This window comes from Dreissena polymorpha, chromosome 6 (genome assembly GCF_020536995.1).
Source record: "Dreissena polymorpha isolate Duluth1 chromosome 6, UMN_Dpol_1.0, whole genome shotgun sequence".
NCBI lineage: Eukaryota > Metazoa > Mollusca > Bivalvia > Myida > Dreissenidae > Dreissena > Dreissena polymorpha.
Window position 1 is genome coordinate 40,024,469 of NC_068360.1, and position 24,629 is coordinate 40,049,097.

Here is a 24,629-nt window from a genome sequence, read left to right on the forward strand (position 1 = left end):
AGTAGAGAAACAAATGTTTACATACGCAGATATTTTACTAAGGACAAGTAAAGTGCGCATGCACGATACTTGACATAACATTCGACACATTACTTCACATTAAAATGACTAATATTGCTGCAAATTTGTTAAGCTTTATAACATCTAACTGGCCACAACTCATAAACAGAGGGTTTAATATACAAAAATGTTCGTCAGCGTCTGTAGATTTCAGAACAAGATGTCGTTTTTCTGGAAAGTGCTGGAGGGCTTAGAAATCCAAGATGGCGTCCAAGATGGGCGCCGTTTAATGATTCAATTACTAATAAAGATGAATTGAATACGTCTATTGAACACCTATATGTACTGACTTTAATATTTGATAGAAGTAATCCATTGATATAGGGCTTCTACCAAACAGATCACCAAGGTCACCAAAGGTCAAGGTCAAGGTGATTTCATGATCAAAATGGAAAAATTAACGAAAATTTGAGTATTGACATATCATTTTCTTTTTTAATTCAAATGCTTTACATTTGCTGTGATAATTTACCTCTTTATTATATAGCCACATTTACAAGCTTCATTGTAAACAAAAGTAAATGCCTAAAATTGTGTTGGTAACCATGGTAACCAAGACTACATACTCTATGTGGCCATTTTCCTGGTTCGTGGAAAGTCATTTGGCATTATAACCATCAAGTTTAATAAGTTTAAGCTTTTAATCTTTAATAAATATTTATTCAACAATCAAATCTAACCAGGTATTAGTGCTTGATACAGACTCATAAACGTTATTTACAAATGTTGTAAATTATGAGGTTTTACATTGTATTTACTAATACAAATGAAGCAAATAACAAATTATGTTTTCAAGTTACAAACTCTGAAAAACGACTCCTGTAAACCAGGAAGCGACTGACTGTCAAGCGTCCTACTTGTTGCTTTCGGAAGTCGTGGAATCCTCGTTGACTCGGCTGGCGCACTGCTGACCAACATGCTTGTCATCGCAGGAGTCGTCCTTTTACCATCAACTGTTCGCTCATTCAGATTCCAGTTATCAGCAACTGCCACTACAAGCTTCCCCCTTTGGTCTCTAGGTAGTATATTGTCTGGTACAATACCACCAGAGTCTGTTATTTTGTGTGATGCAATGTTCTGTTGGGCTGCTGATGTCAAGAACAACCGAAGATCTGGATATGAGATGGAATAAACAAGAGAGTACATATCTTCAATCAGATGGCGGCTGCCAAACTCGTTGTTGAGGTGTATCCCTAAGCCCATGTGTTTAGGGGATGGGTTTTACGTGACAAGTGTATTAAGGTCACAAGCAACAGCTAGACATCTTGTAATGGTCCTCTCAGAAGCTTCCTTGTAGCATTTTTGTCATGTAACCAACACACTGCCTTGTGAAGAAGAGGCTCCACAAACTTCTTCTGATCCGACAATTTGATTTCTTCTGGAACGTAAAAGAAGTCATCAAATTTAGGATTATTCTCTATAATTCGTCTTCTCAAAATACCCATCGTTTATGAACTACAGCTTCATCTGTGTCGTCCTCTGACTCTGGTAGTTCATCGTATGAACACTCATTGTCATCTTGAATGACCTGTTTCATCTCCTTTGACTTTCTGACAGCATAACTTATAGTCAAACTAGACGAACACACTTGGTCAGGCTTTTCATGCTGATGAATAAAGGATATATCTGGCCATAATTTTTCAAACAACCTTTTCAAATTGGAACTTTTATAAGAGTTTGCATCATTTGAACATCATTCTGATTCAACAAAACGTTTTTAATGTAGGAAAGAAACACCTTTTTATCAACAACAATACAATACTCAAATTCATTTTAATTATCTCATCAATTATTGTGTATGAAATTGTTTGGTTTTCAGAAGTGGCCTTATTGGGTGTCAGCCCGGAAAATGCATAAGTCAAACAACCTTTTTTCTATGATATCGAGCCTCAATTGCTACAAGATCACCATTTGGAACACTTTCCAATCAGTCAATAATGGCTACATCATGTATTGCAGTAGCAATATCTTACACTTTGCGATATATAGAGTTAGAGTCTGAAGATAAAGAAGTTTCAACTAGGCCAAACAAAAAAATGTGTGTTTCGGGTAACCCGACCCTACCTACGATTTTGGTCCCGACCCTACTTGTTTTCGTCTTGTAAAAAAAAAAGATCTCTGAAAAAAGTAGTGCCCGAAAATGACCGCGCATTTGCCACTTCCGCTATCGTTATCAATCATCCGATTTTACGCCCGGCAATTATCGATTGCACACTATAATCCAGCGTAGAATTTCATAATTTTCCAAGGATACGCATAGTATTGACGATTTTGACAGACACGACCCATTATCCGTAAGAGTCGTTTGCGCACATTTTAATCCCTTTTGTTGACATATCGCTGTCTACACAAAAGGCCAGTAGAACCGCTAAGCGTGTTATGTGTTTTTAAGTGTTTACATGGTTTCCCAGACGCAAAAGAAGAAAAACCAGACCGGAATCATTTACAAACTCAGCCGATATATCATTAAAAATTGTTCTGATCGAAATTAATGATGATTGTCTTATAGCGCGTCCAATATATCACTATAGCCTCGAACAACTGCCTCACCTCCTTGTTTCACTATAGCCACATAAGAAAACTGCCCTACCCAACGGCGGCCATGTTTTTTTTAAAGTACAAGGGCCATTTTCAAACTATGCTGATATATCATTTGAAAAAAAAGGTTCTATGCAAGTCTCATTATGATTGTGCAAAACATCAGACTTCTAGAGTGTCACAAGGTTTGACTATACCCATGTTATAAAAGCTGCTACCCCCATCCCGCAGACAGCCATGTTTTTAACGAACAAAAATCGTTTCCAAACACTCTGCTGATATATCATAAAAACACATGTTCTGGGTACGCTTCATGACCATTGTGTAACACATGTTTCTTCTAGAGTTTTCACAAGTCCTTTTTTTTAAATCTGACCAAGTGACGTTGTCCGAAATATCATTGCGGCAAATTTGTTGAAAAAGTTTTGTGAAAATTGAGCAATCCATGTGTGCTCTGGTGTTAATATGGAACATGATAACGAACAGACGACGCACACAATATTGTCACAAAAGGTCTTCGTGAGCACTGTACTCAGATAAGATAAAATCATTGTGCACACCTCAGCAGTGAAAAAAAAAACAGCTTGGCGAAGAAATCAGAACATGCTATCAGTAGAAATCACTTGATGGGGATAATTGTCTTTACATTTGTGCAGAGTTAAGATTCCCCACACGTAATGATAAAATCCTTGTTTATGGAGAGCTTTTCAAACAAACTTCTCACAGGCGGCCAAATTGTTTTACCGCCGAGGATAAGTTTTATGACTTTTATCACATTTTTTTTGTCTGACTCAGGAATTAATTTCAAGCAAGGATGTATTTGGACCCAACTTAAAATATAAGTCGGGTGAAATTACAGCAACATTTGCCGAACAGCGCCAACGAGCAGAAGCACACTTTTTGATCTACCTTTAATCCAATTCCAAACACACTTGGAAAAAATATGATTTAGATGAACACGTTACTGAAAAAAAACGCATTGTAATCGGTAGAATAACGAACAATTTGCTATAATTAATTGCATAGATAGAATTATACAAGCGATTGCGCTAGAAGCCTTAAGAGTTAATCGATTAAGTACACACGCAAAAATAAGTAAACATATATATCGCACCAAGCGCTTTTGAACAGACACATTTTTTTCTTCAAGTAAAATTCGTTTCAATGAAATAAAAGACACTTTGTTTTATAAGTTCTAATTGTAGTTTAGCAAGACTCTTTTTTTCATACGTACTACGTATATTTAAGCATGCATTCTGTACTGTGACACGCGTATCATCGAAGTTGCAAACTGCGACCTATTACGGCTTGAATCAGCAAGCTACGACTTATTTTAGCTTGGGTTATCAAGCAGTAGAGGGCTATTAGTAAGATATCTTCACCCTCGAATATAAACGAGTTCACTCGTATTAAGCTTTACTATTCGAATACAGTATTACTATGGGGAGAGAAACACACACGACAGAATTGCAGATTATTATGTTCATGTATATATGGCTTTTTCTATTAAAGTCGAAGATCTGGGCAAAATTTTGCAACAATTTAATTTGTCAACCAAGTTTTACAAGCAATGCAGTTAACCGCCCTATAATAATTTTCAAACTGAGCACTTTTAGATTACAAGATAAACGCGTTGGTTTCTGTCCACTCGAACAAATGAAGCTGATAATTTGCTCCGATTAGTGCAGATTAACTGAGGACTCTCCATATCACGTATGATAAATAGCTTCTCATCTTTGTTTACTTGTCAGGATTACGGTATCCACCGACGGTTTTGATCTTAAAGTGAGTAAGCATTATCTGTAAGTATCGACTGTTTGGAAACAATATCTTGTTGAGAACATGGATGTGTAGAATCTTGCAGAAATGAACCACTTTGTAGCATCTATTGACATCAATGTCAAGCATGTTTATACTTGGAGATTAATCTCCCAATATTATAATTGTGCCTTATTCATGATTAAATTACATGCGCTGATATATATGTATGGAGTGTCTCATTTAAAACAAATATGCACAGTTTTTGCAAGCATAATATAATAAGTACACAGGTTATCAGATAATTTGCAAGTAGAATTTTACAAGGTTTATTTAAAAACAAGTTCAGGTTAAAAGTGGCATTATGCATTATTTCATTTATGTTAAATTAAAGTCAATATATCTGTCCATTAAACTATTAACAATTGTTCTATGATTTGGAATTGGGTTTAAACTAATTAAGTTTAAACTTCATGATCGTTGTACGTGATGCATTTTACGTACATAAACTACAGCTTTGTCACAAACACGACTTAACATACCCTCTCACCACTTTGAAACAGCAAACAAAATTCTGTCTTTAACATCATACACTTCATGTTATTACCATATTTCAAGTTTCAATTCTAACGCTTGAGAAATATGGAAAAAGATCACTTCACAAACGGAGAAAATTGTATACGTTTGTCATAATAGGTTTACTATCAAGGCTAAATAAATCAAGAACGTGTGGATCACTGCTCATGAAAAAGTGTCTTGCACATCTTCACTTTAAAGGGGATTACATATTCCAAGTTTAAATTCAATAGCTTTACAAATGAAGTCGCTCAACAAACTTTAAACATTTGATTCGGACAAACAAACAAACCAATCAACCGAAAAACCAATCGACCGACCGCCCAACAGCGTGACTCCTACATAACTCCCTGTCAAACTTCGGTGTATAACTATGTCAATCTGTTTATATATATATATATATAATTAGCAATTAAAAGCCCACATATAGATCTATGAAATTGACACAAGATATGGTGAACGTATTGCTTATAAGACTATTTAATAGTGTTATTTGTGTTTTTGTTGTAATACATCAACCACTATTTTTTTCATAATTTTGTTTTTTTTAAATGCTTTTCAGTACATAAAAGTGGCCTGGTATACGTATACAACTAAAACACGAAACCCGGTTGACGACGATCCCTATTGGTACTTATATATATATATATATATATATATATATATATATATATATATATATATATATATATATATATATATATATATATATAATGTAGTGATACTAGCATGTAATATACAAAATGTTTATTATTGCTTCAAACAGGAAAATTGTGAATCGAATTACGTGTCAATGTTTTTCGAACAGTTTGAATAACAGTTATGAAGGGGGTTTATTCCGCCTGTCTGAAAACTGGAAGGGTTTTTTTCCGCTATAGAAGGGTGTTTCTTCCGTTTATGCAAAATGTAAAAGGGGGTTTCTTCCGCTATGCTGTTTTTAGGGAAGGGTATTTCTTCAGAAGGGGGTTTATTCCGGGATTCGTTTTGACAACACCCAACACTTAATCCAGTTTTGTCTGGATTTACTGTTGCACCAGTATACAGTACAATAACTGTTTCAATAGTGACTTATGTAAACGTCCGTAACGATTAATATACAGTGTGTTTGATTTGCAATTAATTTTGAGGAAATGTAAAAGTCCAAATCATTCGCTATATCATTCTGTTAAAATTTACCATGGAACATTAAACGGAAATGTAATGCACGCACGCTTTCCATGCGTTTTACGTGACGTTGTTCATGTAGGGAATAATTTGCGCGCGCTTTTCTCGAGAGAAAAGCTTAAAACACACTGTACATTTACAGTTTGTTTAAAGAATGTGATAACGTCGAGTAAAAAAAATAGGGAAGAGTGTTTCGGATTACAAATTAAATTATGCGCATTTTAGAATTCAACAAGAAACGGAGTATGGTCCAATTTCTAGCACGCGCATACTTCGGTACGATGTTTTTTTTTCCGGATATTCCCATTGCAAAAGCATGTGAGCCATCGCAAAGACCAGAAAAATATACCTACCTTACCTAAAAAAAATTCAGCCGTTTCCCGAAACACACGATTTTTTTTGTTTGGCCCTAGGGACCAACTTCTGCTAAAACCTCTTGATATATTGTCTCTATGACGGCTGCACTTTTCGCCACAAATGAAGCACTATGATTTCCACTCAAAGTTCTCAAAAGTGGACCTCGTCTTAAAAAGGTGTTCTTGTGTTTTCCTTGTCATCCATTGTTGAGTCATCATAGGACCATCTGGGCCTGAAAAACAGAAATACATATAAAATCCTTTGCAGAAAAATAGAGAATTTGAAATGACATTAATGTTCTACTCTCAATTATCATGTTTAAGAGAAATCAAACTATGATATTTATGAATATCATTACCATTGTCATACCAGACCAGGATCACCACATGGTTGTCATATATGTCTTCAGTACACTCCTCTGCTTCATTTTTTTGAAGCAAACAAAAATCATCTTTGATTTAATAATAATTATAACTTGCCTGTGTTCTCATTGTAAGTACATTTATATCTAACTATTTAGGATACACAAACCTCTTTAATAAATGACTGTAATAATGGATCAACAGAATTACAATTAACAATACATACTTTCTTACTTTGCAGTCATCTTTAAGATCTTTAAGTTCTCTCCAGATGTAGCCATGTTTTCTTCCCCGCAGACTGTGGCATTCCCTTGGCTGATGAAGTTCTTTTGTCGAACCTATTAATATATTCCAAACAATAGTTTAGAATAGGCAGAAATTAACATATATTAGGCATACACAATAATTCATCAACAGAAAAAATATATAAAAAATTCAAATACGTTAATTTACAAGTAATAAAATGAGTGAAAATATCCGCTTACTAGTACCTATCCGAGTACTACTCAAGTTTTGGAAAAACAAATATTAGCACCTCTTATTAAATACAAAAGACAGTGTAGGTTTCATGTTAGGGTTTCAATTTTTCACGCACATTACTTTTGCATGTATTCAAACGGATTTTAGTAAATATATGTGATGAATAACATCAATGACATTGCAGAAAAAATTCCTTGTGATGATGTTTGAGCAAAATGTTAAATCAATTAAAATCTTTAAACATAGCATGTAGTTATGAAACTAACAATGAATACACATGTTAAATACTTACCATATTAGATGTACATGGAGTGACTCCATGATGATCATGGACATGAAAACTGTGAAAATGACAAAACAAGTTTGACATTGGTGTCTGCTAACTTTTATGTATATGGTAAATTTATATCAAAGGGGAGTAACTCAACAAATGTTTAGTATCTAAAATAAAATAATACTTTACATTATTATATTTGTCATAGCTTTCAGAGTTTAAAGTTGTCTCAGTTCATAAATATGGTATATAATTTCATTTAAATGGATAACATATTACTGGTATAAAATCATAATTTAAGTTTTAAGCTATGAATTAACACAATGTATCAAATGAAAGTACAGTTACAAATCACTTCATCAATTAAAATATTATTTAATGATATCTGGATCGTATTTTTGACCATAAAGTTTTCTTTTTCATTTGTTTTAAAGGATATTAATACACTTATTAATTTTACCTGATTTTAAGTACATTTTAATAAAATACTTGATAGTTATACATTAAGATATTAGACTTTGCCCCCAAAATTGGAGCATTTTTTGCAGATGTTCAGTAAAATATGCACAAAAATGCATTCCATTACATGGTAATAGGTAAATAAAGCATTTAAGATACACACCCCTTTCATTTAATGTTAATTTAGAAGGAGGATAGCAATTTTCCCCACCTAAAATAAAAGTTGTAATGTATACAGTGAGTTGGACACTTTTGGCGGCCATCTTAAACGCAATCTTGGATTTTGAAGCCCTCCAGCACTTTTCGAACAAATGAAATCTCATACCATAATCTACAGATCCAGACGAACATTTCTGTATATAAAACTCTTTGTTTATGATCAGTGGCCAGTTACTCCCCTAAATAAGCGACTTATGTGCGCCTGTTTGCAGCACTATAAAGCTGGGGTGATGTGATTTAAGGTTAAAATTTAAAGGCATTGAATGTATGTGTATATTGTTGTTTTAAAACGAAAACAAAAAGTGTAGATAAGTATTGTTTTTTATTACGTATCATTGCTTACATATATCCACCTCGCGTAGACATTCGATTGGTTTCAATCATATCTCGTATCAAATCCCTGGCGTCATTAGTCACCACTTCATGATAGCCTAATAGATCTACACGAATATTGTTTATTTACTATTTATTAACTTTACTCTGTTTTGATAGACATTTGTAATGTAACTATGCATGCGTCATAACCAAACGATATATATCTTACAACCATAGATACTTGTATGATTTTCAGAATAATTAGGTAAAGGTTTCAACAGAACATGCTTTAAGATCTGAAAGAATCTAACGTGTGAATTCAATAGGTTCCATTTACCCGCATTTGGGGGTGGGGGTGGGGGTAACCACTGCAAGGAGTTTGCAAATTACGTGTTCTATTACGTACCACACGTAGAACAGCAAAGCATGCGAAACTATCATTGTAAATATATGTTTGATCAAGTTCTTACATAAACATGTTTTTCATATGATGCATTCATTTTGCAACTAGCATCGTCTGTCTTAACGTGTCCATTATTACATATACAAATAAATATATTGTTTGCCTAATGTGGTACCATTTATGTGCAGGGATATATATCAAGTAAACTTAGCTTGTATTGGCTATTGTCTCATTTAATATATAATATTAAATTGGAATATAAAATAGGTAATATATATAACAGAATTATCATGATACTATGTATGCATCATAATGTTAGAATAAGTGCAGTGGTTAGTTAATATTTTAAGCCTTAAGTCATTATACTATTTTTTGCAAAAAGTAATAATTGTGTTTCCTTCTTCCCCTTTTTGAACGGTTCTGTAACTAATTTTCTCGTTCCGAATCAAGAGGTTTGTACGGAACAAAGAAAACTTCACTTGATGAAGGTTAAAGAATACTTGAATATGCCAAGACTCTTAGGTACGTTAGTGAAAGATCAAGTATTAAGATTGGTTACAAAAACATCAGACTGCAGGTAAAAATATTTTCTTCCTGATGCGTTTGATAGCATTGTCAAAAAGATGCCATTTTTGGCTTCGTTGGGCTTGTTTTTGTATCATGTGGCTTCCTTATTTGATAATCGAGTAAGGATTGAATTGTTCAGATAGCGTGCTCAGATCAGATCTTTATCAAGTGAAGCTTTGCAATAGGCACAATACAAGCCTTCTTGTGATGGTGTTTACTAAATCATTACCAAGATGAATAGCTTCCGTGGGGTTGTATGTGTCATATTATTATTGAAATAAATATGTTCCTTACAAGGGTGTTTACTTGATTTCTAATAAGATACCTCGCATTTACCATTGTGTGCGAAACTGAATTAACAGCAGACTGAAAAACTTCCATTCCTATATCCGATTATTTTATTTTCATAACTACATTTTTCATTTATCCTTTGCTCGTGCCGTGTCTTACAAAATTAATATTATATGAAGCAAAACGATTAATAAATTTGCGTTTGAATATTATTAAAAATATGTTAAATTATTCGAATATACATGGCATATTAATTATTGGTATTATACAGTTGTATTATCACATTGAAGAAAATCATCTTTTTTATTGAAACTACACTAGTACCGTTTGCAGTTGGTAAAACTTTCAAATAATGAACAATGTCTGTTGTATTTGTTGTCTCCACCGTTGAGACAGCAACATGTATTGCCAAACTGTCTATGTAGAATTATGTCAAAATAACATGCTGTATCGATAGTTTCAAATATACATGTACTAATTACGCTGCAACTTCCATCATAATCGGCTTTCATTCAACTGTTGACGTTCATCTTGAAGCCACAAACTGTGCATTAGGTATCTTGATATCATGAACTTCCTTTTCACTGTCTTCATGTTAAATGTTATGCTTTTTTGTTGTTAAACATAGCTGCACTGGTTTCAACCACATGCAGCTTAACAAAATGAAGTAAACATAATATGTTTAAAGAAAAGTGCAATATCTGGCAGATGTTCCACACACATGGGTATGGGTGTTTTGTGTTGTGATTTGTTGTTATCAGTGATCTGTTTACACCCAATATACGAAATTTACTTGATTTCTTGAATTCAGTCTTCAAATATTAAAATTTGTCAAGGAAATATCAATGATGTTCAATGATTGTTCTAAGGGGGTGAATACATCTTTAATCTTTTAACTATTGTTTGGTAATATGATGTATTTATTACACCGTAGTGTACAGCTGGCTAATGGTAACAGATGTATTTATTACACCGTAGTGTACAGCTGGCTAATGGTAACAACACATACTCTCCTAATAATTTTTCTGGACTTTCATTTTGACTTTATGTACTATAAATTAAACTAATACAATGACGACACACTTTTTGCGCATCAATAAATATGTGTGCACACTGACAATACACCTATTTCGACTGGTCTATGATGTTTTTTTAATAATCATAATTGATACAATTTTGTAGCATAGTAAAGTTTGTTATGTTGTGATGATGTGTTCGGTCATAATTTTTTATTATGACGTATTTTTATATTGTAAGAGCAAACGAAGTACATGCAATTCTTTGGTGATCTCCCACACGTAATGATGGCCAACCAGTTCGATTCTCGATATACAAGATAACCCTTAATACAGATAGCATTGATCTAAGTAGAAACCTTTCTGTGCAGATTGATAACTGTATCGTGACGTGCTATCGTGCAATCATGTTTTGTAGTTAGCTTATTCTGACCACTAATAAATGTAAAGTTGATTACCTCACTAATGCGCAACAGTAAAGTGTCTGTTTATTTATGTGTAACTCCTCTCTATCAGTAAATTGTCTGTTTATTTATGTGTAACTCCTCTCTATCAGTAAAGTGTCTGTTTATTTATGTGTAACTCCTCTCTATCAGTAAAGTGTATGTTTATTTATGTGTAACTCCTCTCTATCAGTAAAGTGTCTGTTTATTCATGCGTTATTCCTCTCTATCAGTAAAGTGTCTGTTTATTTATGTGTAACTCCTCTCCATCAGTAAAGTGTCTGTTTATTTATGTGTAATTCCCTTTTATCAGTAAAGTGTCTGTTTATGTATGTGTAACTCCTCTCTATTAGTAAAGTGTCAGTTTATTAATGTGTTACTCCTCTCTATCAGTAAACTGTCTGTGTATTTATGTGTAACTCCTCTCTATCAGTGAAGTGTCTGTTTATTTATGTGTAACTCCTCTTTATCAGCAAAGTGTCTGTTTATTTATGTGTAACCCCTCTCTATCAGTAAAGATTCTGTTTATTTATGTGTAACTCCTCTCTATCAGTAAAGTGTCTGTTTATTTATGTGTAACTCCTCTTTATCAGCAAAGTGTCTGTTTATTTATGTGTAACGCCTCTCTATCAGTAAAGTGTCTGTTTATGTATGTGTAACTCCTCTCAATCAGTAGAGTGTCTGTTTGTTTATGTGTAACTCCTCTCTATCAGTAAAGTGTCTGTTTATTTATGTGTAACTCATCTCTATCAGTTAAGTGTCTGTTTATTTATGTATAACTCTTCTCTATCAGTAACGTGTCTGTTTATTTATGTGTAACTCATCTCTTTCAGTAAAGTGTCTGTTTATTTACGTGTAACTCCTCTCTATCAGTTAAGTGTCTGTTTATTAATGTGTAACTCCTCTCTATCAGTAAAGTGTCTGTTTATTTATGAGTAACTCCTCTCTATCAGTCAAGTGTTTGTTTGTTTATGTGTAACTCCTCTCTATCAGTAAAGTGTCTGTTTATTTATGTGTAACTCCTCTCTATCAGTAAAGTGTCTGTTTATTTATGTGTAACTCCTCTCTATCAGTAAAGTGTCAGTTTATTTATGTGTAACTCCTCTCTATCAGTAAAGTGTCTGTTTATTTATGTGTAACTCCTCTCTATCAGTAAAGTGTCTGTTTATTTATGTGTAACTCCTCTCTATCAGTAAAGTGTCTGTTTATAAATGTGTATCTCCTCTCTATCAGTAAAGTGTCTGTTTATTTATGTGTAACTCCACTCTATCAGTAAAGTGTCTGTTTATTTATGTGTAACTACACTCTATCAGTAAAGTGTCTGTTTATTTATGTATAACTCCACTCTATCAGTAAATTGTATGTTTATTAATGTGTAACTCCTCTCTATTAGTAAAGTGTCTATTTATTTATGTGTAACTCCTCTCTATCAGTAAAGTGTCTGTTTATTTATGAGTAACTCCTCTATATCAGTAAAGTGTCTGTTTATTTATGGTAACTCCTCTCTATCAGTAAAGTGTCTGTTTATTTATGTGTAACTCATCTCTATCAGTTAAGTGTCTGTTTATTTATGTATAGCTCCTCGCTATCAGTAAAGTGTCTGTTTATTTATGTGTAAATCATCTCTATCAGTTAAGTGTCTGTTTATTTATGTGTAACTCATCTCTATCAGTTAGGTGTCTGTTTATTTATGTATAACTCCTTTTTATCAGTAAATTGTCTGTTTATTTATGTGTAACTCCTCTCTATAAGTAAAGATTCTGTTTATTTATGTGTAACTCCTCTCTATCAGTAAAGTGTCTGTTTATTTATGGTAACTCCTTTCTATCAGTAAAGTGTCTGTTTATTTATTAGTAACTCCTCTCTATCAGTAAAGTGTTTGTTTATTTATGTGTAGCTCCTCTCTATCAGTAAAGTGTCTGTTTATTTATGTGTAACTCCTCTCTATCAGTAAAGTGTCTGTTTATTTATGTGTAACTCCTCTCTATCAGTTAAGTGTCTGTTTATTTATGTGTAACTCCTCTCTATCAGTAAAGTGTCTGTTTATTTATGTGTAACTCCTCTCAATCAGTAGAGTGTCTGTTTGTTTATGTGTAACTCCTCTCTATCAGTAAAGTGTCTGTTTATTTATGTGTAACTCATCTCTATCAGTAAAGTGTCTGTTTATTTATGTGTAACTCATCTCTATCAGTTAAGTGTCTGTTTATTTATGTATAACTCTTCTCTATCAGTAAAGTGTCTGTTTATTTATGTGTAACTCATCTCTTTCAGTAAAGTGTCTGTTTATTTACGTGTAACTCCTCTCTATCAGTTAAGTGTCTGTTTATTAATGTGTAACTCCCCTCTATCAGTAAAGTGTCTGTTTATTTATGAGTAACTCCTCTCTATCAGTAACGTGTTTGTTTATTTATGTGTAACTCCTCTCTATCAGTAAAGTGTCTGTTTATTTATGTGTAACTCCTCTCTATCAGTAAAGTGTCTGTTTATTTATGTGTAACTCCTCTCTATCAGTAAAGTGTCAGTTTATTTATGTGTAACTCCTCTCTATCAGTAAAGTGTCTGTTTATTTATGTGTAACTCCTCTCTATCAGTAAAGTGTCTGTTTATTTATGTGTAACTCCTCTCTATCAGTAAAGTGTCTGTTTATAAATGTGTATCTCCTTTCTATCAGTAAAGTGTCTGTTTATTTATGTGTAACACCACTCTATCAGTAAATTGTATGTTTATTAATGTGTAACTCCTCTCTATCAGTAAAGTGTCTGTTTATTTATGTGTAACTCCTCTCTATCAGTAAAGTGTCTGTTTATTTATGAGTAACTCCTCTATATCAGTAAAGTGTCTGTTTATTTATGGTAACTCCTCTCTATCAGTAAAGTGTCTGTTTATTTATGTGTAACTCATCTCTATCAGTTAAGTGTCTGTTTATTTATGTATAACTCCTCGCTATCAGTAAAGTGTCTGTTTATTTATGTGTAAATCATCTCTATCAGTTAAGTGTCTGTTTATTTATGTGTAACTCCTCTCCATCAGTAAAGTGTCTGTTTATTTATGTGTAACTCCACTCTATCAGTAAAGTATCTGTTTATTTATGTGTAACTCCTCTCTATCAGTAAAGTGTCTGTTTATTTATGTGTAACTCCACTCTATCAGTAAAGTGTATGTTTATTAATGTGTAACTCCTCTCTATCAGTAAAGTGTCTGTTTATTTATGTGTAACTCCTCTCTATCAGTAAAGTGTCTGTTTATTTATGTGTAACTCCTCTAAATCAGTAAAGTGTCTGTTTATTTATGGTAGCTCCTCTCTATCAGTAAAGTGTCTGTTTATTTATGTGTAACTCCTCTCGATAGAGCGCCTGCAAGTTTATTATGTGAGACCCCTTTACAAATGCACTATATTTACTCTGGATTCATATCCTTTATATTAGGGGTTTGAGGAAAACAAACGAAATCCCTCGATACTAAAAGCTGAAGGGTTGTCAAACGGCAAACGGCGTCCGAACCTGCCCTGAGTGCCTTTTGAACCTCAATCACTGTTAGCGTTCTACCTAACAACTAGGCCACGGCTCTATTTGAAGCGAATGCAAATATCTTGCTGCCATTCATTTTACAGACAATACTTGCTCATTTCCTAGTCATTTTCAATGAAAAATCGAACAGTTAAATTTAAATATGTTAGCTATTTGTATTATTTGGAAGTTGTATTTAAACTGTATGTATACAACTTACGCTGTAATAATTTATAGCTATTGAATACATAAGTATTTTATTATTGATCACCGACGGAACACAGCAATGATCACGTATTAAAATATTCATAACATCCGCTAGTCATTTAATAAAGGAAATATTTCATAAACAATATAGTCAATTGTATGTATACACAACTATACATAAAAAAGGAAGTAATGAAATAGGTTAAAAAAAATCAGTTTATACGCACAAATCAGTATCACAAATCACAAAAAAATACATTAGAAGATCCAGTAACGGTTTATTGGAATAAATGAATTTATAATTTTTTGTAATTTGTTCAGGACATTACGCAGTTGTGTATGAGTGCACAAAATGCAAAAGTTAATGAAAAAAACATACGGATTCCGTATGTTGTAAAATAAAGCATCATCTAAACTTGAAAATTATGTCCTCTTATGTACATTACGATTAAGAAAATGGAATGTGTCCCGGCATCTACAGAGGAGCCTAAGCAACCATTTATGTGATAAAGTCTCTTCATAAACCTCTGTAGTAACAATTTTAGTTTGTGCAATAAAAGAATGCATGAAAATAGTTTTACAGTTTAATGATATTTATCGAAACTTCATAATTCATGGACAAATATATCAATACACCTGGCATAACAAAACATAAGCAATTTATAAAACATAACACATATTAAGCAAGTTGTTGATATTACAAATAACATAATAGTATTATAAGAAAACAGCTTTTATTTATGCAGTTATGCAGGCAACAAACATGTAAGCATAAGAGCCTTTATGGTATGAAGCAGAGTACTAATGTTTCTGAATTTTTTTTATAATCACATTAGAATTTTTCATCATGGAGATTGGACTACAAATGTGACTAAGAGTGTTGACATGTTTTTATCATTGCCATATAAGGAAAAATGCCCCGCTGCCTGGCCATATTTTTAACCAACCGGAACCATTTTCGAACTTGTCCGAGATATCATTGGGACACATGTTTTGACCAAGTTTCATAAAGACGGGACAATAAATGTGGACTCAAGTGTTAAAAAGGTTTTCCTATAGCAATGTATAGACATATAAAGAAAAATTCCACACCCACTGGTGCCAATTTTTTTCAACCAACCGGAACCATTTTTGAACTTGTCCAAGATATCACTGTGACGCATCTTCTGACCAAGTTTCATGATGACGGACAATAAACCGGAACCATTTTTTAACTTGTCCAAGATATCATTGGGGCAAATGATCTGACCAAATTTCATTAAGATTATACAATTAATGTGGACTCTACAGTGTTATCCATGCAAATTTTACGCCGCATAACACACACCACACGACGGACAAAAGGCGATCACAAAAGCTCGCCATTAGCACATTGTGCTCAGGTGAGCTAAAGGGCAAAAAGATAATCACTAGAAATTTGTTCCCACAAAAAATGGTCATGGGCAACTTTCTAACCATGAACATACACAGTAGTTTGTCCTGCTTCATTAACACATACTTTCATACTTAAATATGTTATGTCATTGCTTTGATCTGAATGTAAACAGAGCATGTCCAGGTCTCTTGCGTGCGTATTGACAAATATGGCTTTGGATCATTTCGTTCAGTATGTAACACTCAACCCTGATAGACACAGTGATCTCAACTTGACAGTCTCCTACGGCAGCTGAGTCTGGTTCTGTTGTTGACGATGACGAACCACCCTGAGTTGCTTTGTCTTCATACAATGCGGTGTTGAGAGAAGTATCATCCTCCGTTATCAGTTATGGATTCATCCTCATCGAGCAGGAAATGTCAGGTGAATCGAAATGTCAAGATTGCTCGTGCTGCTTCTGCACCCCATAACTCAGTCGCTTCCTCCTGGGCATGGCCAAACTGAAAATACAAATGAGCATATCAGATGAACACCAAATCATAGTATACGTTATTCTAAATTTAGATAAAAAAATATTAAGGCCTAATGAAGTTAATAAAGAATGCATATAAGCATGCATTTTATAATGTTTCATAGGTGAATTCTTTTTCTTTCTATCAGCAATCCGACAACATTCGGGGTGTTCAATTGACTTGTTACTGCATATTGTAATAATGACAATTTCCCCATAAGATATAACAGACTACTGCAGTTGATGTCCCCAAAAGCCAGTTACCAATATGAAAATATGTGCAAAAAATAAAATAAAATTAGCACTTTAAATAAATATCAGTTATGATATGATGCAACACACCCTTTTATAGCTTATGTCACTGGAAATAGTCATGTTTTTTTTATGGAAAACGAACATGGCTGAAAGCAAGTATGTGAAAAATTGGGTAAAATTAAAACTTGCACAACTTCATTATTTAATTAAATATCACAATGAAAATATGGGCAGACATAAAACCCAATCAGCACTTTAAAATGATACCATATATGATGTGATCCATAGTTTATATTCGAAGTTTTATTCGCTAAAACTATGAGGAGTTTAAATTGAAAATCAAATGCATCGGCAGAATATAAATAAATGGGGTAAATACAATCTGGTGTAATTTTATTATCTTACAGAATATCACTATAAAAAAGTGTGAATTCATTAAACCGAATCATTACTTTAATACAAAAATCAAATTTAATAATATTCAGGTCTTATTTTCTTAGTTAAATGTGTCACAAGTTTACTGCAATTGGAGCAAAACGTGTGTTTCCCGAGAATAGCGTGAAAATGCAGTAATGTTTGTAACGATTCTTACCGTAACCTCCGATGATGTCGCTTGTTTACTGAACTGGTCTGGTGAAAACATTACCCAGCAATTTAAAAGTAACATTCAGTCAATGTCAACAAAGTACTCGCTCTAAATTCGCTCTTAAGTTTGTAGCTTTTACCCGCTTCGCAAATAAAATGGCGTCGTCTATATTTTTCTTCAAGTCTCGCGAAATCCCGTAACGTGTGAGAACTCGGCACGCCGGATTATACACTATGAGCGAGTTTCCAATCTCTGTTACCAACGTATCTGTCCTTTATGATCACAACAATAAAGCATGTTGGTAGACGTTACGTTGTTGTTTTCGTTTGTAACTAGACTATTAATCATGGTGCGTGTTTATATTGTAAAAGCAAACGAAGCACATCGATGGCTTTTATACGGTGGCATAGAGGTGACATTTACTCCTCTTTTTTAAATTGCACTCCTCATTTTAGCTCACCTGAGCACAACGTGCTCATGGTGAGCTTTTGTGATCGCCTTTTGTCCGTCGTGCGTAGTACGTAGTACGTCGTCAACATTTTGCCTTGTGAACACTCTAGAGGCCACATTTATTATCCGACCGTAATGCAACTTGGTCAGAACATTTGTCCAATTGATACCTCGACTGAGTTCGAAATGGGGTCATGCTGGGTAAAAAACTAGGTCACTAGGTACAAAAAAGTTGAGTTCAAAAATGGTTCCGGTCCGTTGAAAAACATGGCCGCCAGGGGATGGGGGCGGGACAGTATTCCTTATATGGCTATAGCGAAACCTTGTGAACACTCAAGAAGTCACAATTTTTATCCCAATCATCATGAAACTTGATCAAAACATTGGTTTCATTGATATCATGGACGAGTTCGAAAATGGTCCAGATCGGTGAAAAAACATGGCTGCCAGGGGGCGGGGCTGTTTTCTCTATATGTATATAGTGACAACATGTGAACACTCTAGAAGTAACATTTTTGCTCCAATCTTCATGAAATTTGGTCAGAATATGTGTTTTCTAGACAAGAAACGTTAAGAAAATCAAATACGTTTATTTGTGTATATTACAATATTGTTAAAAGAGCAAATGTACATTTTTCCAATTTACTCCCTTGCAGATTCATTTGTATGTTTAATGTGCATTAATTTAAGCATTTATAGTGTTTAAAGGTACATTCATTTTCATATTATTCGTAACCTTTTGTATGCTTATTTAGATTACAATATTTTGCACACAAATGATTTTTGACTTTCAAAGAAAAACCTCTGTTGTTCAGGTATTAACAGTGCTGTTATATATACATTATATTAATGATAACTAATTATTTTCATACGCTTTTTCATCTAAATGAAAGAACATATTTTTTCATTATGATGTTTGCATCAGCAAGTGTAAATAGGGCATTGAAAATATGAATGAAATCGTTCATATTATGCTGACTTTTAATATTGATATTAAATTGAGTTTTTACATGAAACACCTATAAATAATTTGTGTTACATGAAATTTAATGATAACTCAAAACAGAGGTTTCAATAATTTGGATCTGCATATTCTGATTGTTTAATAAAAGTTATTCTGTGTTCTAAATACACTGTGTTATAGTTTTTTCACCGTAACCATCAGCATGAATAAATGGGTACAGTCTGGCCATCTCCTATAATATTGTGTAACACCTGTATCATGTATCAGTGTAGCACAGCTTCTGTAATTAATGGTGCCATTTCATGCTGTGAATCTAGCAGTACTTGGGAGATCAAAGGTGGTCAACAATGATCGGATGTCTGGTAAAACTCCTTTGACCGTCTGGCATGTGCTAGTCCTTAGCTGGTAACTGCATCAAAGACCTTTGATGTCTGGAAAGCCTCAGCTGGAAACTACATTAAAGACTTTTGATTTCTGAGTCATTTTGAGGCATTCACTTAACTTATGAGGTGTGGTGTTTTTAACAGGATTTGTTGACTTTTTTGACTTTATTGATCGATGAATTGTGAATTTTGTGTGTGATTATCATATATTTGTGTTTTGAACAGGATTTTTTTATTTTTTGAGTTTATTGATGAGTTGTGCATTTTTTGTGTGATTATCAAAGATTTACGTTTTAAACGGTATTTATTGATTTTTTAATTGGAATTATCATTGCAAGGTGAGTCAATTTCTGTTTGTTTAAAATCAAGGCTTCTTTGTATGTCTCTCGTGAAACATTGTTTATACTGTTAGTCACCTTCTTAGTTTAATCTTAATGATACTAGCCGAGTACACATGTTCTTATGATATCTTTATTTTGTTTACTCAATGAGTTTAAATAATATCATCTTCAAACATGGTGACAATCTTTATGAGCATAATATTTTTTCCAAGTCGTATAACCCGCCCATTATAAAGTGTACTTTTGAATTTGATGTATGCTTTTAGACCTTGTTTCAAGCTAAACGCCATGTTTGATGTTGTCTCGATTATTTTCTTTTTATTACACAAGAAATCATTATGTTTATCATAGATAAATGTTACCCAGATCTTACCACAGGCTTTAAAAAAATGTCTTCAGTCTTGTTTTGCTACATGCGAAACATAAATTTTCTTAGGAGGATGCCCGAGCTAAAAAAGCTGTTCAGCAAAGAAGTGCTGCCAGGAGGGAGATGATGAGGCAGAAAAGAATTTCAGAGATGGGTGTTGGTGACGGAGTTCTTTATGAAAGGTCGCTATATTCAGATGTGCGTATGATTCACCCTATTGTGACATCTGAGCCAAGTTGTTTATATATGAACTCCATGAAAACCACATGTGATGTGAATGCCGCAGAAATTGCTAAAAATTGTACCTCAGATATGATGATTGGTACAGAATCTGCTCTGAAGTGTACTACAAGTGTGGTTGAAGCAACAACGTCTACATCTTAAGCTGCACAATCAATTACGAAATGTATGCGAAAGCAAGCACATGCAATGAAGTCTAAACAAACTATAAAGAATGCGGTTAGAGAAGCTCGTGCTCATACTGAATTAAAAAATAGAGAGACAAAACAGAAAGCATGCAAGGACATTATACATAAAAAATCAAATCTGCTCAGAAGTGTAATGAAGCCAAACAAAATTTGTTAAATATGGACACAAACAGTTACGATCAAGATTTCCACTGTCAGAATAGTTCATGTAAAACGTCTACAAATAAGTTGCTGACAATTCAATTAGAAACTTCCAAAACACCCTCAAAACAAAAGAGGCATAAAACAAACAAAAGATGTTCACGACCTTGATGCTAACATTCACAATGTAAACCTCACAAGTATTAAAAACAACTTTGTCTATGGGTATGAGCCAACAAATTTGCAGTGTGCAAAACAAAAACATCCTTACAGTGAATATATGTCAAAGTCTACACAACAGAACATAAATATATTGGGTGGGATGGCTTTTTCAAATATAGTTACAGGATCTTTCAATCAGTCTGATGGTCGATTTAGTTTTAAATCTCGTGGTAGCCAATGTTCAATAAATGCTTAATGTTCTTTGATTTATACAAAATATTATAATGTTGAAACATCACAACATTTAGACCAGATACTGTGTGATGGAGACCTTGTGTACAATAAAACAGTCTCCACATTAAAAAGAGCGAACAGGTCCATTAATAAGCTAGTGTGCTTTGAAGAACTTCCTATTTCAGTGAATATTATTGATAGACAAATAATAGTAAATAAATATGTCATTGTTTCAAGTGTATGCATACAAACATTCAATAGTTCTCATTTGCCAACTTTATACGAAGCCTTCCATACTGCTTTTGATCAAAGTTCATACACACTGATTATGACTGGTGCCATTTGCTCAGCAGTGTTCCTAAAATGTGAGAAGTATTTTTTATTTGACTCCCACTCTCATGGTCCAGATGGTTTATCATCTCCTGATGGCACATCAGCCTTAGCAACTTTCAATAATTAAGAAGATTTAGTACTTTTCTTGTACTCTATGTATACAAGTATGCATATTGACATCACTGGAGAAACTGAATTGCTGCCTGTTGGACTGTATTGTTAAACAGATCATGACTGCTGTGAAACTTATGCTGATGATAGCTCCTAAGACTTCACAAATGATGATATTGGTGTTGTTAAAGCACATGACACGTGGACTGTTGGGGAGAAAAATGTGAACAATAGTTCTGTTACTAAACAAAGAATGAGTTATCAAACAGGAAACAATACTTTATGTAATGAAGAACGTTTTCCGCATATCTGCACTAAAGACAATTCAGCAACTTTGATAAGTAAATATTGTAATGATCAAAAACAGAGACACGAAATTCATAAACAAACACAGAACATTGAAAAAAAAGCATACTTGCCTTTGTATAAACAAAGACAAAGGTAATCTGACAAATTTAGGCTAAAAGAAAGAGACGCAAAGAGAATCTTTAGGCAATCACCTACAGTACAACTAATTGAACAAGAAAGAGCATTGAATTCAATGAGGAAAGCAAGGCAGAATGAAGAATTAAAAAAAAAGAAAGGGTCACAAAGAGAACCTTTAGGCAATCACCTACAATGCAACTTATTGAACAAGAAAGACCATTGAATTCAATGAGGAAAGCGAGGCAGAATGAAGAATTTAAAAGAAAAGGTCACAAAGAGAACCTTTCAGCAATCACCTACATTACAACTTATTGATAAAGAAAGAACATTCAAATTCAATGAGGAAAGCAAGGCAAAACGAAGAATTTCAAGCAAAAGAAAAGGTCGCAAAGAGAACCTTTAGGCATTTACCTAAAGTACAACTTATTGAAAAAGAAAGAATATTGAATTCAATGAGGAAAGCAAGGCAGAATTAAGAATTTAAAAAAAAAAGGTCGCAAAGAAAATCTTTAGGCAATCACCTAAAATACAACTTATCGAAAAAAAAAGAACATTTAATTCAATGAGGAAAGCAAGATGAGATCCTTATAATTAAGAAACAGAAAGAATAAAGACAAAACAATGGAGGTCAATTTTGAAGAATATCGATTGCAAAATGCAGCAAAAATAAAAAGTAATGATTACCTAGAGCATGAATGTATTGCTTGTAAACAAAGGAAGTCAGGTAAAACTATGAATGATTGTATTGAAAAATTTCATGCAGCAATTGAGATTGGGCCAATTTTCATCTGCAGTTGTTGTGAACAAACCTGGTTCCGACAAAGTGTGTCTGAAGCTACATGCCTGTCAAAAGAAGAAAAGGAAAAGTATTTGACTACTTCAGTGTCTGTTGATGCAAAACAGTGGATTTGTACTACATGTAAAGTAAATATCGCCCAAAGAAAAATAGTAAAGCTGTCAGTAATAAATGGTATGCAGTGGCCAGTTAAGCCAAAAGAATTGGATCTTCATCCATTAGAGGAACGCTTAATTGCTTTAAGAATACCTTTCATGCAGATACGATAATTGCCCAGGGGACGACAGTTGTCTATAAAAGGAAATGTTGTAAATGTACCTGTTGATGTACCTGCTGTTACCGAGTCTAAGTCTGATGAAGTAGAACATTTTTTGTGTAACAAATCAGCTAACTCACTACCTGATGGTACTCACTCTGAGTCTTCAAATCAAAATGAATCAAAACATGACCTTTATGAAACAAATGCTGAAGAAGTGGATCAAGATAATGTTGGAAACATTGATACTTTATAAGATGATGCAAATATTGAAAATAGAAATGCAACATTCACATTTGCACCAGGTGAGGGTCAAAGGCCATTGAGTTTATATCAAGATAAAGATGCAGAATATCTCTGTTTTCCTGCTATTTTCTGTGGTCAGAGACGATTGGATAACGATCAAAGGCTTGTTCCAGTTCATTATAGCGACATTGCTAAATGGGAATTACGCAGTAAAGATAGACGAGCTGCTAACAGTGTTCCAAACTTATTTTTCAAACTGAAGAAAATACAAATGAAACAATTAAATGATAAAGTTAATCACGCTGTTCGAAGATGCAAAGATAGCACAACGAACATTACTGTCATTCAGGCTAAAGATCCAAATTTTATGGACAATATGGTTAAAAAAGATGAGTGCTATTACATATTCAGGCAACTGCGCAATTCTCCGGCCTACTTGGAAACAAAGAAAAAAGATGTTTTTGCTATGATTAGGCAATTAGGGTTGCCAACATGGTTTATGTCACTATCTTCTGCTGATACTAGGTGGCCTGATTTACTAAAAATGCTCTCAAATTTGAATCTAGGCAAGGAATATAATAAAACACAGATTGAAAATCTTACTTGAGAAGAAAAAATAAAGCTAATACAAAAAGATCCTGTAACATGATCAAGATAGTTTGACCACAGTCTTCAGGAGTTTATCAACAATGTGCTGAAAAGTGAGCATACAACACTTGGTAAATTAACAGACTATTTTTACAGAGTTGAATTCCAACAGCGTGGTTCTCCACACATTCACATGCTTGTATGTATAGAAAATGCTCCAAAGTTTGGAATTAACATCAATGAAGAAATATCTTTTTATGTGAATCAATTTTTCCAGTGCTGTTCTAAAAATGATGCTCCTGGCTCCTTAAATGAACTGCAACTCATAAACACTCAAGAACCTGTCGCTTGAGAGACGACAAATTGTGTCGGTTTGGCTATCCACTGCCTCCACTTCCTGAGACCATGGTTTTAGATCCTCTTGAAGAAGACAAAGACAAATATAATAAGTTGTATCAAAAACTTCAAACGATAACAAATGATCACAAAGATGGGTATGATATTACATATGAGGAGTTTCTCAAAGCTGTTGTGCAGATGCCTGAAGCAGAATACAACAAGTGCATACGAAGTTCTTTGGCAGCGTCCAAAGTCTTCTTAAAGCGATCTCCTAAAGACAAACGAGTCAATTTATATAATGAATCTCTTTTGAAAGCTTGGAAGGCAAACAGACATTCAGTT

General features: G+C 33.7%; 1 long non-coding RNA gene across 2 annotated transcripts; it reads right to left on the reverse strand.

Annotated features, from left to right (window-relative positions):
- Positions 1-720: 720 nt before the first annotated feature.
- On the reverse strand, positions 721-7,162 carry LOC127834995 (uncharacterized). Of its 2 annotated transcripts, none has more exons than XR_008028300.1 (3): positions 7,050-7,162; positions 6,518-6,685; positions 721-1,438 (listed from the first exon to the last, which is right to left on the reverse strand). It is a non-coding gene; the product is annotated as an uncharacterized LOC127834995 (long non-coding RNA). The 2 variants fall into 2 exon arrangements; XR_008028301.1 differs by having other exon boundaries at positions 7,042-7,155.
- Positions 7,163-24,629: the final 17,467 nt, after the last annotated feature.